Genomic DNA, 20000 nt, shown 5'->3' on the forward strand with positions numbered 1-20000 from the left:
ATTGCCTCCTTCTGTAATTCATATGGGTTACATGTATTGGTAGCATATTTAGGTAAGACTATAAATTAGAGTCATTGCTAATGCTACTATTTGAATTGTTTGTGTAGCTTTCTTCCATATTCCTATCATTTCTGCATGTAAATCCTGATATTTTAATACTTTGTGTGTCTCTGTACATAAGACACTGTAATTTCAATGTATTATACCCAGCAACAAGATGTGCAACTGTTTCCAGTTCTTTCTTACAGAACCTGCATTAATCTGTTTCTCCCACCTTTACATTTGATTTTTTAAACCAATGTATATGCAGGCCACTATCTTGGGCCACCAATATTAAGCTTTCATCTTTTGGTTTCAGTTCACCCATCTTTAAACTCTCCTGTGTCAAATCTTGTTCAACATGAGGTTATTCCAGAAGATCTCTGTACTTGCCACTATATGTATGGCTTTTCCACTTTTTTTCCCTTCTCATCTGGCCCTTCTCCTTATATTTTATTCTTTTGTTTTTGGGCACATCCAGTTTCTTTCTGATTTTTGTCTACTAAATTAAGCAAAACTTTCACTAAATTTGGATTTGATGAGGTCAGCAGATATGTATGCAGTCCCATGACTGGAGAACTATAAATGTAAGAAATTCTGAGGAGGACCATACCACCCTCAGATCGAGGAATATATAATCTTGATATAAAATTATTTTTATATACAATTTGATAAGCATGCAGCATTATTTCTTGTTTTTGTGCCCACTCTTTCCAATACTTATTGGGGCCAGTTGATCACCCCAAAACTGTTAGTGAGAAAAGGAAGAGCAAATTGATGTACAACTTGGATTCAACTTGGATTTTATTCCTAGATTTCAAGGCAGTTTTCAATATCAGTTTTATCTTCTGAAGTTCTCCTTACTGAGTTTTATTTGCATTTATACATGTTTTATGGTTAATCCTTTATCTATTCCCAAAGTTGTATACACTCCTTCCTGCTCAAATTCCTTTATATCACATAACTGTCCCAGGTTGATATTTTCTTAATGCTGCAGCTTTCCTGTTTTAAATGTAGCCAAATGTCATTCTTACATCATTTAAGAATGTTTTACCAATTTGTAGTTGTATTTTCAAACACAAAATGTCAATGAGAAATATTTAAATAAGGTTGTTTTTCTGGGAGCCAAATTGTAATCATAGCCTAATCTGTTAAGTAAACAGTTTATGGGTTACAGGCAAGACAAAACAGCAGCAGTGACAGATAATCACCTTGGTATATCTCCCTTTGATTCTTTTTAAACAAGAAACATCTTGATTGAATTATGACTTATGACATAGGCAATCATACACTTATATAAATTAAAACAAACCCTAATGACATATTTTTAGTTGCAAACATTATACATCACATATAGTCTTCTGTACAGTCATTGTCAGTCAATCATTACATAGCTCATTCAATTCCTGCCTTCCCTTAAACCTCATTCCTCCTCCAAAACATTATTCTGTGTGTATTGTTCCTGTGATTTTCATTTTTTCTATGTCATTTGCTCCTACCCTTTTCTAAAGATCCCACTTCCAGTTCTGTCATCTCTGTTACTATAGTCACTACTTCTAGTGTAGTTGGTTTATACTTTGATTTTTATTTTCTAGTAATTGCTTTTTGGCAACCACCAGAATTGAACTCAGCAAGGCCTTACTATTTCTAGGCAATTCCGATCCTGTATTACAGCTAAAAAAAAAACATTTTCTTAGTTACACAGATTTACACCGATTTTCTCACCCAATATTTCTGTCAGACTGGTATTTATGGAATTTTTAAAGTCTGCCAACTCATTACACTCCCAAAATATGTTCCCAGTTATTTATTTCTTCCATAGCACACTTCTTACATTTGCAATCTACCTGAGGAAAAATACTTTGGAGTCTGCTTCAGGTATAAAAATACCTATGCAAACACTTCCAAGCAAAGATTGTGTATCTTGTAGAACGTCCTCCCATTGTTTCTTTGAATTTGTATCTCTGGAATAATAATTTGTCCTTTGTCATTGCTCAAATTGCAAAGTGGTTTGCCACTGTTTCACCATCACTGTAACATAACTGATCAATGCAGGGTGTATCTTATACATCTGTAAGCATTCCTTTATCCATGAATGTGGGATGCTGTCAAATTCATTTTTGTAATCTATCTCTGCCATACTTAAATTCTTTCCCTTTTTCAGTTCTCTCTTATGTCTGTATTAATCAACAAATGCTCATTTCATCCATATAACTTTCTTTTCTTACCCTCTTGTTCTATTGCCATAACTGAGTTTATTTCTAAATGACTATAAACTCTGTCTGCATCATTTCTAGGAAGTAGTTTGTATATTCTAGTCCAAACTCACTAGCATAAATGTTCCTTGACTTTGTTAATTCAAATACCCTGGAGCAAATTGTCCATACCACAACAAGAGGAATAAACATTCTAGATCTGGTCCTCACCAACATGTCAAAAAGATGCTCTGTTGCAACTGTATGAACCTCATTATTTAAAACTGACCACAAATCAGTCACCCTCGAACTGACACTAAGACCAGAACTCACAAAGGGTGAAACGAGACTAAAAAACTTCACCAAGTCAAACTATACCCTCTTAGGTGTAGGTATAAATGCATTCCAAGCCCCACGCCAAGTGGAAGTGGTAGCAATGCCAAAGCTTACACTAAAGCCTGTACAATCACTTGCATAAGTGTATCAACTTGGCTGTACCATACAGAATAAAAGCCAGAGCCCCAAGTAATATCAGGATGCCATGGTGGACTTCCAGCATCAACAAACTATACAATAAATGCAAAACGTTGCTGTCCAAGAAAACAAAGAAAAGGACCTAATAATGGAAAAGCACCCTCCTTGGTCTTAACAGGCAAATAAGACAACTTGTCAAATCCTCCAAGAGTTCCTTTGAGAGAAACCTAGCAAGTGCTGCCAAGGATAACTATAAGACCTTTTACAGCTATGTACGTAACCTAAAGGGTAGGACCCAAGCATGTGCAGAACTGGTGGCCAGCAATACCACACACACACCGACCCCACAGAGATAGCGAACCTGCTAGTGGATAAGTTTGGTGAAAATTTCACTCCCCTATCCCCTCTTAACTTACAAAAAACTCTCCCCCAATCCCCCCCCCACTTACATATCTGAAGAGCAGGTCCTCAAAGCCCTGTCCAAGGCAAAGAACACAGCCTCTATGGAATCAGATGAAATCCCAGGCTGTCTTCTAAACAGGCTAAAACATGAACTAACATTACCACTAAGTACCCTTTTCAATCATAGCCTAGCCACAGGCTTTGTTCCTGCAAAATGGAGAACAGCTACAGTTATTCCCCTCCACAAAGGTGGCCTACCAACAGACCCAGGGAATTACAGGTCCATAAGCCTGATCAGCCTCATATGTAAGACCATGGAATGTATCATTATGGACCGCATAAATAAAGACATAGGTGACCTCCAAACAGACGTGTCCAACCTGCAGCCCGCGGGCCGCATGCGGCCCTCAGAGCTCTTCCATGCGGCCCCCAACCTCTAACTGCAACATCAATGTACACATGCCCCAAAACACTTTTTTTGTTTTATGTTTTTCGCACCTGTGACCTGTAACTCTAACATTGGTGTGTGCATGCGCCAAAGCACCCTTCTATTTTGATTTTTTTTTTGCGCCAAAGAAGGATCTGTGTGTTCGTGCCATTATTTCATGCCAAAGAATCATTGTGTGTGTGTGTTCTTGCTGAAGAGGAACTCATGTATGGTTTTGCTGCCACTGCCTTTGAAAGGGACAGCACTTACTTGTGTTAATAGGTAAGTACGGAGTGAGTGAGTACATGCTTGAAAGCAGAGTATTTGTATATATGAAAGAAGTGTGTGTGTATGTGTGTATGACATAGACAGAGAGAGAGAGAGACACATGCACAAAGTGGCTAACGATGATCAATCTACCTACTGAACACAAATAGTTTAGCTCACAAATATATCGTACATTAAAAGTACACTTTCATTAAATTGTGGCTTTCCTGACAGAGAGAGTGTTGTATTGAATATGAAATCTTACCTCTCAACTGTATGGATTTTCACTTCATCTTCCAATCTGTGTCTTTTGCTTAGGAAATAAAAGTAGTCATCCAAGGTAATGCAGTTCCAGGGAGTAAGAATGAGACAGCAGCCCAGGGTTAATGGGTCAGTAGTGGATTGACTTTGTGGACCTGTAGCATATAAAGTTGTATTGTTTTTTTCTGACAAACAAAAATGCACCCAGTACTGTTTTGTGATTGGTGGGTTCTAAGCAGTGGTAGATTGGAAAACAATAAACATAGCTTTGGTGGATCATCAATACTGGCAAATCAGGTGGGCACAATGTCATCTTTTAAATGTTGGGGGTTTTAGTGTGCATGTGTGTGTTTGTTTTGGGAGGGCAGCAACAGTAGATGATTATTAAAGACAGAGACTTACGGACTGTGGAGAATATGTTTCTTTGATTCAAAACCTGATACTTGGGTACTAGGCATGCCCAAAGTAATTTTTTTTAAGACACAGCTTCTTGCCATTTGCAGTGGATGGATATTTACATTTAATGGACAATGCTAGCAGTCTGAGTGTGGTCCTGTAGGGATCTGAAGGATGCCAAGTCTACCACTGCCAATGTCTTGTAAAGTGACCTGGAAATGGATATTGGGATGTTACTGAAAAAATACAGCAAGTGGGCTTTGAAATATAGTTTTATTAAACAAAGTGCACTTGCAATTTGCAGGCCATAATTTAATTTATTTCAGATAGTCAAGATCCTGGTAGATTGTATACCATTAGACTTAATTAGGGAGAGCTGTCATTCTGGGGAAATAAGCAGCCCTAGTTTCAGTGAAAGCTCTGTGATTGTTTCCAGGTAGGAAGTTCCAGGATGTGGATGCAATGTGTTTTATTTATTATTTTTAATGCATTTCTCATTTCAAAACATGGTTTTCTTTGTTGCAAAAGAAGGCAGGATTGAATATGCCATATAATGTTAACTGACGATGATGGGATAGAAAGATTATAAGTGATGTATAATGTTTGCAGCTACAGTTGTTTCAATGGTGTCTGTGATGCATAACTATTTTTGGGCCTATGTCCCACTTTTATTTTTCGCTTTGTCCAGATTTCTTCCTCCAAGGTTGAGAGGTATGGTTCCATACTAAATCAGAAGATTGTACTTACCTTGGAAGACTTTTCAGCATAATTACATTCCACTCTGCTACAGGCCCCATGAGGAGCTCAGTGTCTCTCCAACCTAACACCACTCTTAAGTATTCAACTTCGGTACCACCTTTATCATTCTTATAAGAAAACCGCAGTCCGGGTCTGAACTGTCTGCAAACAACTAAAGTTAACTTTGAGTATGTGTCTACCTGTTTGAGCCAATATTCATTTTCCCCTGGAGAGCACTCTGCTTTGGCTTGTAAGCAGCCCCCCACACACACACACTCATCTTCCACTTTCTCTCTTATTCCCTTCTGTTAGCAGATATTATCCATAATCTGATCAATACTGTGTGTTTGTTAATATAAACTGAGACCACAGTGGCCTACTGATACAAGGTTATCCTGTTTTTCCACCTGAAAATGGTTAAGAAATGACTTACAGTTTCAGAGCAGTCCTTGGTCAATTGTGATTGTTTCTCAAACACTAACTTGTCTTTGCTTTGGCTCATTAGCAGCAGTACAAAGAACTGTCTGCTCACACCCTTGTTCGCCCCTCCCCCTTCCCTGTTTATCACCTTAAGACAATCCCAAAGTTGATAAATATTACCTGTGGCAGGCACCATTTTTAAAACTACAACCACCCTTGTCACTATCGTATGTTCTTTCATCAGTTAACTCTGTTACCTGATTGTTTCCAGCCCCCTCATAAGAGCAACTAACAGGGTCTCTACCCACTTTGCTCCCCACCCTGCCCCCTATTCCCTCCCGCCCCCAGTGGTCCCACCTTTATTACACTCACAAACCCCTCACATCTTTCCAGTAGCCAACCACAGCGCTAACCCAACACTACCACCTCCATCTTCCCACTACTATCACACCTCCTCAACTAACATGTACAAGCATACCTTACCTATGCTCACTGCATGCACTCTCCTTGCATATCTTATATCCTACCAAAGCTCTATCATTCCCGCACTCAACCACTACCACTGTACTACTACTCACACCACCACTCATGTCTCACCCTCACTCAGCTCCCCTCCCACCAACTCAAGAACCATCCTTATGCACCCCCCACATATTCTACCAACTATATTACTCAAACATAAAGCATCCCTACAACTTAACATAGTAACCCTCCCACCATACCTATTACCCAAAGAGCACAATCATGAAGTTTCCCTTATAAACACATTCAAAAACTGAGAAAACTAATAACCTCATGCATATCAAAACTAGCCCTAAGTGGAGATATCCACCCCAACCCTGGCCCTACCATCTCCAACCCCAATCCTCATAATCAGACTAGAAACCACAACTTCTCCAATATTACAGCCAATAGAAAGCCAAATGACTCCCTTCTACTAAGCCTAAATATTAGAAGTATATCCAACAAAGTCCATGAACTCCATGCCACCATAGACTTGTCCTCCCCAGATATAGTCATACTGACAGAATCCTGGCTAAAACCTCACATTACCAGTGAGCAAATACTCCCTACAGGTTATGGAATACTAAGAGTAGACTGGCTAAACAATAAAGGGGGCGGTATAGCTATAATATTTAAACAGCATCTAAACATCCAGATCTTAAAATCATCAGCTCCACAAATAGGCAATGAAGAAATAATATATACCAACCTCAAAATAAACCAAACCAAAACCATCAACATAATTGGATGCTACTTCCCACCTGCCAAAACATCCCTCCACTAGAAAACCTCCTCAGCTGGTCTACACACCATCTCCCCTAAGAAACTATCATTTTAGCTGATTTCAATATTGACTGGCAATCCTTTTCCGGCAACCAACCAACCCATCATGTAAACCTTCATGGCTTCACCCAACTAGTCCAGTCGCCAACCAGGATAAATAAAAACTCCAGCAAGCACACTACCCTGGATTGGATACTAGTCAGTAAGAGCCCCCAGTCATATATAACAGGCTGCTTATCAGATAGCCTCAGTGATCATTTCCCAACATTCCTACTGAAAAAATACCTATACCAAGCTAAACCTGTCGTCTACCGTCAGATACGTAAAAAAATAAACTTTAACCCACTCACATTCATCTCATCGCTCAAAGAATGTAACTGGCATCCTCTAAAGTACCTTAGTCTTGATGACGCAGTTGAATTTTTTAATACTACCTTCCTGAGCATCCTTAATTACCATGCCTCCATAAGACTTTCCAGAATCAAAGCACAACCCTCCCCATGGCTACAGAAAACCACTAAGTCAGAAATGAAAAACAGGGATAAAGCCTGGGAGCACTGGTGCAAAACCAAGACCCCCTCAACTAGACAGAAATTACTAGAACTATGCAATAGAGTCAAAAAGCTAATAAAACAGGACAAATTCCAATACTACCAGTCTGCCCTAGACTCCTCCGAACACAGCCCCAAACAATTCCGGTCCTCCATAAACTCCATCCTCCACTCAGGTAAAGTCAGTACCCCTCCTCCTAACATCCCTCACTCCTCAGAAAATATTGATACCTCATTCAACACACACTTCACACAAACTATACTATCACTAGCTAAACAACACAACCCCCCTCCCCTCCAACCCACACCTTTAACTACTAATATCCCCACTGCCTTCTCTTTTTCTCCTGTACCTACCTCCAACATAAAAAACTCTTAACTAAACTTAAACCCACCAAATCAGCAGCAGACAACCTCCCAAGTGAATACCTACAAATCACAGCTGATGCTCTGGCCTACCCAGTATCCATCTTGATTAATCGATCTCTGTCAGAAAGTTATGTTCCCACACTGTGGAAAGTATCACATATAATTCCCCTCCACAAAGGCGGACCCTCCACAGAACTAACCAATTACCGCCCCATAGCTATTCTCTCTCCACTCTCCAAAATGCTAGAGAGATGCATACACTCTCAGGTCTCAGACTACCTCCTTACTAACAACCTCCTTTCCAATACTCAGCATGGTTTCCGACCAAACCATAGCACCACCACTGTCTTACTCTCCTTTACTAACACTATCCTTCAGCATAAAAACAATGGCTATCTCTCCTCTGCTACTTTCCTAGACCTATCTAAAGCATTTGACATGGTCCCACACAAACAGCTTATCTCTGTCCTCAATAACCTATCCTTCTCACAATCAGTCACCAACTGGTTTCAGAGTTACCTGTCTGACCGCCAACAATCTGTTGTATGGCAGAATGACATATCTCCCCAACTACCTGTCTCCATAGGGGTTCCCCAAGGATCTATCCTTGGACCCCTACTCTTCTCTGTTTTCACAAATAATCTAGCCTCTGCCACCACACATGGCACACTCATACAATATGCAGATGACTCGACCATCATCTGCTCAGCCCAGTCCCTACCCAAACTGCAAAAAGTCACACAGGAAGCCTTTTCCTCTGTTGAAACTTGGTTATCCGATGCCCAGTTAATACTCAACCCAAACAAAACTAAAACTACTCATCTTCCAAACCATCAAACATACTCAAAACAACTCTCACTTTAACATCACAGCAAAAGACAACACCACTAAATAGAAAACTGAACACACCAAATTGCTAGGAGTGGAAATAAACAATAAACTAAAATTTGACATTCACATATCCATGACCATAAAAAAAGTCCACAAAAAACTAGGAGCATTATACAGAAATAAGCATCTTCTCACCAAAGCAGCAAAGATTTCAGTAGCAAATTCCCACCTTATCTCCACCCTACTTTATGCCTCTCCAATATATACCAACCTAAGGCAATGCAATCTAAACAAGCTAGAGACCTGCTACAACAAAATTGCCAAATTCGCCACAGGGGCATCCTACCATAGTCACCACTGTCTCTCACTTGCTGAACTGGGCTGGCTTGAACTCCCTCACCTCCTTCAATGGTATCAACTCTCACTCGCCCACAAACTAGTAAACCATCCACTAAATGTCCCATCCCTCCAGAATCTACTCCAACCCTATCGCACCACCAGACCACTAAGATCCAACAACAAAAATCACTTGCAGATCACTAAAGCCAATAACTCTACTGGTGAAGCACTATTCTCTTGCACTGTAGCCAAATTATGGAACTCCCTCCCACCCACAATTACCTCCGTACCATCATGCACCCACTTCAAAACTTTACTAAAAGCGCACCTAAAAACACGCTGGCTATGCCCTTGCAACTCCCACTCAAATATCACCCACCCCATCCAACCACTACCTTTCTTTCCACTCCACTAACTACCTTGATTATAGCAAGCTCATATGCTCATAAGCCTAGTACTTATACAGCAGGAACTTCTTATTTTAACATTTGTTAATGTCTGTTTTGTACTTCACAGATAAAGATTCTAGTTGTCTACTGATGTACTATGTTCTTCATCTGTAAATATGTTGTAAGTAATTGCTATGTAAATTGTTAATCGCTATGTAATCCAATGTAACTACGGTCTGTTTATTTTAACTGTGGAGCTTTTCTCCCCGGGCCTTTGCTGAAAATGGACCTACGTCCAGTCGGACACTCCTGGTCAACAAACATAAACAAATATAAATAAATAAATAAAATAAATTACGAGAATCAGAGCCTTTTTAATATCTCTGCTTATTTCCAATATAAACTGTCATGTAACCTTGCAAATAACCTTCTTATTAAATAAAAAGGTAGACTCCACAGCTTCCAAAGCAAAATTTATTGTACTGTGCAGTCCGTTCGACTCAGCACAGCCCAGCCACAGAAATGAATAAAAACAGCCAAGTACACCATACAAAAATAATAGTTGCAATAAAATCCACAAAATACACAAATTCCAAGTGTATTTTGTGGATTTTACTGCAACTGCTATTTTTGTGTGGTGTACTTGGCTGTTTTTATTCATTTCTGTGGTTGGGCTGTGCTGAGTCGAACGGACTGCACAGTACAATAATTTTTGCCTTGGAAGCTGTGGAGTCTACCTTTTGATTTGCTGCTTGTTCGTTTTGAACCTTCTTATTAAGCTACTTTAATTCTTTTGGAATTGACAGGTATGCTTCATTGGTTCGGACGTAAGCAGAGTGCTAATGTGACAGCTCAGTAAACTGTCAGTCTGTTAATAACTTCTGCACAAATTAAAATGTCTGTCAATGAATGTCAAATGGCTTTAGATTGGAGGGAAGTTATATGTTTACTCCAGTATGTAGTATGATCTTAGAGAGTTTATGGATTTCTTATTGATTTACTTTTTGCTGAGCAGTTGTTTGCTAATGTATTGATGGTCCTTTTGGTGGTGGGAAATTGCATGCATGAGTCCATCTCTGGTATGATTATTTTTTCAAATATTTTGACTTCCACACAATTTCATTCAGTGAGTGTGTGTCATGTGATTACTGAGGTTGCCTATTTTACAAGTAGGGGCTCCTTTTATGAGTGTGAGTGTGTGAAAGAGAGAGAGAGATTTAATATGTATACTGAATACAGTTTTGTAAATAGAATTCTTAGTTAAATAGGCCCCTCTTCTTGGGCAAGTAGACTTGAGTAACCAATATTAGATCTTAGCCATCCAGCTAGGAAAGAGTTTAGTATGTGGATTTTCCAAACGGTTTGATGAAGGCTATGCTACTTACCCAAGGAGTACACATTTATCCATCCAGTTGCCGAGTTGCTGAACTACATTGTTTGATAATGAGAGGAGCTTTTTACAGAAGTTGAAGTTTTTGTGTCAAGAACCTCTTCATACAAAGTGGCTTGTTTATGTTGCAGTGAAGGCTGTGGTGTTTGTAGTGAGCGTTTTAAGTATAACCAGTATTTTTGAGGTGGAGGAAGTCTCTTAAGGCAGGACCTTTCTTAGCCTGGAAAGCAAGCCAGTGATAAAATATATAGGGGCCAGTGAGGGAAGAAAGGAAGAAGCTTTTTAGTCTGTTTGGATAACTAAGTGAGCTTAGTCCATTGACACATTTTGTCAGAAATGGTTGTAGTCTGTCTATTGGCAGGGTGTTTTGCTGAGGCACATGCGAAAAGGGGCTTTGCATTCAGTAATGACTCTTAAAAGGAAGATTACAAGGATGTTATGACCTCCTTGTCCCTGGATGAGATACCCTTACTAATGAAGTGGGCATTGTAAAAAGCTTTCCATATAATGGAGACAACATGGTGGTCAAAAGTCAGGTTTCTATCAACCTGGGTGCCCAAGCACCTCACGACTGATTGTGTGCTTACAACATTGTTAGTAATGTGATAATTATTGGGGACATCACTCTCTCCAAAGGGGATGATGCATTTTGGGCATTTAGCTTGAGGTCATGTATTTGGCACCAGTCATTTGCTTGGGTGAGACCCTCTTGTAGCTTATTAAGAATTGTTTTATTAAGTCAGTAATGTGAATTCTTTACTTTATTGCAAACTGGTTGGCTTATTTTTGTGGATTATAGTATTGTAGGACTCCTTCTGTTGACATTTTACATAGTTGGACTGCTGGAGTGCTTTTCCCAGTGAGAAATGCTAGTGCTGTAATTGTAAAATATATATATACATATATATATATATATATATATATATATATATATATATATATATATTAAAATATTAGAGTTAACTGTTAGATTAGAGAATTAGAATTTTAAGGCAAATATTTGGTATTTATCACATTTATTCATTGTTCGAATGCACCTGCAGTACAGCCAGGAGGTCGACTTTGGTCGTCTGCAGCAGCAAAAGAGTTAACTATATGATATATTTTATATGCGGCCCCAAGACAATTTATGTTCCTTCAATGCGGCCCCGGCAAGTCAAAAGGTTGGACACCCCTGCTAGATCCTACCCAATTCAGCTTCATGAAGAGCAGATTCTGCCTGTTAAAGCTGATGGATTTCTTTGAAGGTATGACCAGGGCACGTGATGAGGGCAAATGCCACTGCTGATATTTCGAGTTTATTATTGGCAATAGTAGATGTGTTTTGCTTTTACCATGTCTGTCTTTCTAAGTATTTTTGACAATTTGTACACCTGGATGTAATTTTTTGGCTCATTTTTGGCCTATCAGGCTTTTGTGTTTTTTGAGTACTTCTTCCTTCTGCAGCATGAAGGATCTTTTCTCCCTGAGCCTGGCCTAACTCTGTTGTAGGAATGTTTCCGTGTTCTGAGGATTTTACACTGCCTTTTTTCCAGTTTTGGCATCAGTGTGTACACCAGGATTGGGGACTTTTTTATCCTGGGATCTGTGCACCCAGCTTTTTATTTTTTATCCTTCTATTTTCCATGATATATAAATATCACAGTCGTCTTTGTGAGATTTTTTGTGAATACAAGGTCCACTAAGTGAAGCTACTCATCCTGACCTGTGAATTTATTCAGTTTCAGCAATACTACTCCCCTTTTCTTGCTGATTTCATGCCACCATTCAGACCCAACATAGTACAGGATATATTACAATAGACCTTCTTTTGACAAAGGGTATACTTATCACTTCTGCTGTATCCACGGTTTTAAACAAAGATAACAAGTGTCACAGCCCCTTTGTGTATATCTGGGGATATAGCAGACATCTGAGTGGAATAATTGCTACATACACATGTGAAGCCTTTCACAAATGGATTTCATGAGTCATTTACTGGAGAGGACACATTAGCAGTATGTTTCAAATTCTACCGTGCAGCAGTATGCACATAAGGTATGAACATACCCAGACACATCCTGTCTTTTCCCTAACCCAGCCATGAACCCTGCCCGGAGTGGAAATACAGGGCCCAGATATACAGTTAACCCTTGTTCCTGTTGTACTGCTGCATTCCTGAAGCTTTTCCAGAATTCTCAGCAGAGAAATAAGGAATCCTCACATTTCTCCTTTGCTGATGTGTCTGGGCACAGAAAAGGATGAATAACAAGCTATTTGACATGGCAATTTTTAGAAGCATGTTGTCTTTGAATTTCAAACAGTTATCTTGAGCATTATGCCAAGTGAAAACCTGCTTTTTGTCTGGCTCAAGACATTTTTGAATCAGATGGAAAGACTTTTCTTTGCCACACTGGCACAAACATTATTATTCCAAGACATGTGCCCCTGTGTTTCAAGTAGGCTATCAATAATGAACATACAGTATAACCTAATTTCACAGAATAATGGTGTTGCTGTCTTGCTTCGGGCAAGAATTAACTTATCTCTGGTTGACAGAGAGTTCTCAGTTATTGGACACGCATTTAGGAGTGTTTTGCCATCTGAAATAAGAATTGCAGCTTTCACAAAACTTCTCTGTAAATATATGAACAAAAAGAAACATGATTGTTTCCACTGTGTTTTTTTATTTCCTTGTTTATAACATTGTACTTATTCTATATTTTATCTGTGTTATGTTTACAGTTAGAAATTTCACTGAAGTTACTATCAACACTTTGCTATAACAGCTTGAGCCCTTTACAATTGTATAATGCCATTTTGTATTTATGTGTTGCGGTAATGCCTGATGGTTGAAGTTGTGACTGAAAAACCACTGGCATGGTTTATGATTGAATGTATAAATAAACAGAATGAGGCTTCATTGAAATTTGATGCTACAAAAAGACATTTAGTAAATGCTTTGAAATAAACTTAATTTGTGCCAAAAAGACTCCAGTGCAAACTTAAAGAAAAGCAAATGATGTGGTCTGGTTTTCTTTCTTCATGTAGTCACATGTCTGTCATACTACCTCCATGCATTCTTTTTTCTCCTTGTTTTGAAATATATTTTAAACTGGATCGCGGGTTTTGGCTTAGGAATCTAACAGCTGCAAATGTAATGCATCACATTATGATCATTCTAGTAATTTTTTTCAACCTCGGTTTGCTGGAAGTATTTACAATGTGAAGAGGATAAGTAGATGTGAGATGGGAAATTTGTAGAAATGCAGTATGTCACAGGCTGAGCGTACAGGGAAATCAACATAATTGTTCAAGCACTCAGTAAAGAAATGATAGCTGGCGGCATGCAAAACCAGGTGCTCAGCTTTAAATGGCAGTAATATTAATTATTACACTACAGTGCATTGTGAAAAGCAAACAGAACTGCATTAAGCAGTGATTTGTAATTACAGTCTTGAAAAGAGGCTGTGTGTATGCCTCATGCTGAGATAGTATAGGACTTGTACAATGTTATCTGTATTTATGAGGAATGTAATCTGAGTTTATTTTCAGACCGACAGGAGCAGAGCAGTACACTGAAATATACAGAGGATAGAGCATTTTATGATATAACCTTGTTTTTTGGGATACAGGTTGTTAAGACAGTGAGATATACAGCCAAAATAAAGTTTATGATGAAGCATTTTCTTGAACAAATTAGTTCTCATTTCATGACACAACCCATTATCAGAAGGTTGTGTAATAGGAGATTATGCAAATTTCACTATAACATGCAGATATTTGTATTTTTGTTATGTATTCCTTTATATGCTTTTGAGCTTCTTTAGAGAAATTAGGACAAAATTCAATGTTCATATCCTTGAAGTCAAATGTAACCATGCAGCTCAGTAAACAGTAATATATTATAGAAATGTAGGCATGAAATACAGCTGATAAGTATTTTGTTCTAAAATAAGTAACCTAAACAGTTACTGTTTCTAATAAAAGTAGTAGATTCCTTTGCATAGGGCAGGAGCTCTGCCTATGGCCCAGTAGGTCAGAGTTCAGATAGTGCGCCAAGTCACTGAAGGATCTGATCAGGTGGGGGTGGCCAGGAAAATGGAGCAAGTGTCTCATACCAGGTCTCTTTCCTTGTCAGGACAGTGGGGGATTTCACTGCCATTGGGACCACCTTCTAATGAAGTTTTGGGAACAGCATCAACAATGAATAATGATAGTATAAGTAACAGAAAAATGGACCGACTGTCTACGGCCCTATGCATGGGACCATGCTGGCACATATATGCATATAGTGTCACAGTATGCCTACCTTTGTGGAAGTTCATGTTCTGTGGCATAAATAAATGAAAGAAATACTGGCTACTGTATGAAGTCTTCCTAGCTGTCACTTTTGACAAAGAAATAACTGGGCTATGTTAGCAAGAATGTTAGACACTTAATGAAAGAGATGGGGTACACCTCTCCCAAAAAATAAAATAAAATAAAAAAGCAGTTTCTCACAACCTGTATACCATCTCAGTTTAAAACATTAAAACACCTGTAGTTATATACATCCTCAACTCCAGAAGCTTCTTATAGGTTTAATAAGATATGTACTACCTGGGAATTGAATGAAACATGAGCAATCTTGCTAAAATGTATCCACAATGTATTCTATTGGAAAGAGTAATGCTGAAATTACTCTTAACTGGTCATGTTTGACTTTGAAATCAGTTCACAAGGGGTCAAATGCACAGGTTAGGCGGGAGTAAATTTTTACAGAACATCTAATCCTGTACGTATGAGAGCAATTATGACCATGCCAAAATGCTCAGATTTTAAGTTGTAGCTAATTGTCATTCTTCATTATATGAGTACTAAGCACACAGAATCATACATTACAGTATACTCTCACAACAAGAAACATATTCAGAGTACACAGAGTTACAGTGGTAACCATTTGAAATATCGGTACCCACCAGAGCAAGTTCTGAAACGTGTGTGTGTGTGTATATATATATATATATATATATATATATATATATATATATACATATACATATATTTATATATATATATATATATATATATATATAAATAAATTCAGGGTGTGTGGGGCTTGTCCCACACATAGGGGATGCTGGCGGACTTGTCCCCCCTTCAAAAAGAAGTTTAAAGAAGAATGTTTTCTGAGATTCAATCTTCTGTGTTTTTAGTTTTTTTTTTTGGCTTGTTTGCACTTAGCATTTTGAATGCTGACATTTCAATAGGGAGCCGGGTATAGCTCTCAAATTAAAACTGGATACTTTTTTGCATGAAGAGGAACAGCAGCACGAAGCTTGCAGAGTTAATAATTCAGTCAAAGATACAGTGTGAAATACTCAGACATTTCTCTAACATGGACATGGATTTGTCAGTTATGCAAAAATAAACCCTTGTCAGCCATGGCTTGTGGAAAGCCTGACAGCTAATACAGAGGGTTAAGGCTGTGAGCTGTAGTTTCTGTGGACAGAGTTTGATTCCAACAGCCCTCATTTGCCTACTTTGTGATCTTGAGCAAGTCACTTATCTAGATATTGCTCCTAGGTCACTCCTGAAAAAGAACTGTATGTCCAGTGGGCCTACTTGGTTAACAAATGGGTTTGACTACTGCTGTTAAGGTGACTGGCTGAAAATGATCACACACATCTCTTCATATTATAAATTGGAATGATCTTTTTCTGAAAAAAAATGCTCCATAATACAGTGCAGCCTTGTAAAGTGGACTGTTTACCATGTGTGAAGTCAAAATTCACAGTAAGGGAAGCTGTATTTTTTTTAAACTGTATTATTTCAAAATTGTGTTCATACATTCTGCAAGATGCTACAAATGCTGATCGCATTTTTTGTGGGGGTGCTAACATAGAGTTTTTTGTGTATGCATCTCTACTGCTTTATAGTTTATATAATGCCTGACTTCTAGTCTCAATACATTCTCCAAAGAAGAGGTCACAGAGATGACAGGAAGCCAACATGATGTTGCCAAAAAAATGCATTGTACATGATTTTGACAACTGTATGACCTGTGATCTATTCCTGTAATATCTGGTAAAGATATTTGTGTCACAAATTTAATCATGTAGTGCATTCTCAGCCACTATTGATTTATTCTTACAGACAGATGCTTCACTGCAAATCTGGACAGCAATGACATTTTTCTTCAGGTCTGTAATAAAGGTCTTGGCGGTAGCAGACTATTGCAAAACACATTGGCTGAATGTTTATGTGTCATGGCTGAAGCTGTATATTTTCTTGCCACACTCAGCGCATTATGGGTTGTCACAGAGACTAAACTGAATTAATAATATGCATAATTATAAGGTTGTTCCTGTGAAGTGTGTATCCCACTTTGTGTGTCACATCTAAATGAAAATAAATTCAGCCTCACAGCCACTGAGGTGGTATATAGGTCAAGATGAGCTAAGACATATCTAAAGAAAATACAGAAATATCTCCATTTCAGCCACATTGTGTATTTACCACATAAAAAATCATGCTTGCAGGAAAATAGCTACTGCAAAAACAAGCTAGCCTACAGATAAGATTAGCAGTTACCATTTCCAATTCATAATGCAAGACAACTCAAGTCACAGAGTATATAAAGAAATGGAGAAATGCCAGAAAATATGGAATTTCTTTCCTTATCTTACTTATTACAAATCTCACCAGCAAGAAAAGAAGTGACTACAATGAATGCCAAAGTGTTTTACAGCTAATTCGTTTACATATCATACACGGAATCAATGTGCAAGTGAAATGACAGTATTAATACTGGAGAAGTACTCCAATTACCTGCATCTCAAGGTGCTGTAATCATTATAATCCAATTGAATTAATCTAAATGGCAAAAATGCAAAAAAATAGTAAGAAAAGTGCAAAGGAAAACAAAGAGGCATACAGTAAGCTCTCAGTTAACCAGCACCCATAGGCATTGGTAGATGCCGGATAACAGTAGTTTCTCGTGGCTTGAGAGTTAATATTAAACATAGGCCTGACTAATACTGTACCGTACACTATTTGTTTGGTTTGACTTGTTTTCAGGTTGGGGAGAGAAGGTCTTTATTCGTATCTTCCTTTTTAAAACTCTAAAACTTTAAAAATGTAAGGTATGTTTACAGGGGGAAACAGAAAATGCAACACATGAAAATTGTACTGTATTTCTTTGATTTTTTTTTTTTTTTTGTCAGTTGCTTGAGTGTCGGTTGCTTGAGTTCTGGTTAACTGAGAGTTTACTGTATATATATATATATATATATATATATATATATATATATATATATATATAGTTTACTTACTTGTAGTCAATTTTAGCTAAAATCACCCTCTGTATTGTTGACACACTTTGGTCAACAATACAGGTGGTTAACAGATGTGTGAGAACACAACCAGTGTGAACAATACTCTGTGTAATATTTTTGTGTGAATCTTTTCTGCTGCAAGGTATCACAATTTGTTCATTTATATATAGCCTGATAGAGTTCAACATTTCAGTCTTAATGAATAATTGAATTAAGATATTTTTTTCTGATATCTTTTTCTCACTGTGTATTTTAGTGGATGTGACAGATTTATTGCGATCAAACTCAAGAGACAGTTTCTGTCTACTACTTTTGCAGTTTCTTCAGACAGTGTGATTTTCTTAGTCTAACAGCCTTGGGTATCTGAAACTTAGATTGGAAAATCTACCAGAGAACTGGTTCTACAGTTTTTAAGTATGCATCCGAGGGTTACCTGACACTACAGTTTGACAATGGAAGTTATTTCATTTGCCTTCTGTTTCCTGTGGCATATGGTTCAGAAGTAATGATTGTTTTTTTTTTCCTCTGGGCATATACAATGAATTCACTTTTTTCTAAAGCTTCTGAAAATGGCTCCTCCTATGAAGAATCATCAGCCAAGAGATCAGAACAAATAAGCAATAACCCAAGACAGAGGCACATCTGGCTGAAGATTATGGACAGGCTAAGTTTCTAAAAATAGTAGACTGAATTTAGGTGCCACCCAGTGGTATTAAATGCAACCTCAAGACAGATACACAAACAAATATATCTGTTGCATAAAATGTGTGCCTCAGCAGCACACAGGAGGATCAGGAAGTAACAGCAGAGGCAGTGTAAGTGTGATGACTGCACTCCAAGGCACACGGACAAGGTGTACAGCATAAAGCAATCACAAAGATACAAGCTGATATTGCTTATGTGGGGGGGGGGGGGTACATATTATCATGAAATATCAACAAATGAAAGAATATAGTATTGTTGTCTAGAGAAGCATGTTGTAAAAGAAGGACTGTCACTTTGCAAGCAATTGATATAAGAAAAGTGAGTAAAACAATACCATAGACAATGAGAATGTTAGTTTTATTAGTAAACTCAAGTTGCAAACGACCATTTCCTAAGACAGCCTGAATGTCATGATCCAAAGGTGTTTATTATCAACATCAAAGGAAGCACTGCTGCAGATAGTCCCCCAGCAGTCATTGCAGAAGGTCATCCAAAGGAAATGAAATAAGCTATATCCTGAAGTGAAGACAACATTGCTAAGTCTAGCTTATTTATTTGCCAAAATGCAGCTATGGAGGATGGAAAAGACAGCAATGAACTTCTCAGACTGACAGCCCAGTGATCTTGACATATGAATGATGGAGGGGACATTTTCTACCCTGATGATCATCTGGTTGTAAGGTTACACTATGGATGGCTGTCTGGGTACATGGGATAGAGTAAAAATCATCCCACTATTATTTGTACTAATGTCCAACAAATTCCAGGCATGTTGTGTATCCATGCTGGAGAGATTACTGGCCATCTCTGATGAGTGAAGACTGCAGTTACAACTTGGGTCCATTCTAATGGATTTTGAATACATGGTTTATAATGCTGCATTGTCTGTCTTCTCCTACACCTGCATCTGTGGGGGTATCTTGCATCATGAAAAAAAATAATCTGGAGAAGAGAACAATAGTCTGATCTATGGCTCAAAAATGGAAAGTAACTTGAATATTAGGTGGAGATTAAGGAGTTAGTTGCAACAACCTTCCTTCTTTTCTCTCCCCAACGACATGACATGCATTTGATGCATTTGATGCACTTGATAAGAAAAACATTCAGTATCTCTGGAGATCTTTCCTGCTGGTTCTGTAATAACTATATTATTATGTGACTGTGGAGATATGAGAATTGGGAATTGAAAATCATTGTCTATCACCCCCTTCTTGACATCTTT

This window comes from Protopterus annectens, chromosome 15.part0, assembly GCF_019279795.1.
Source record: "Protopterus annectens isolate FY-2018-M chromosome 15.part0, PAN1.0, whole genome shotgun sequence".
Lineage (NCBI taxonomy): Eukaryota > Metazoa > Chordata > Ceratodontiformes > Protopteridae > Protopterus > Protopterus annectens.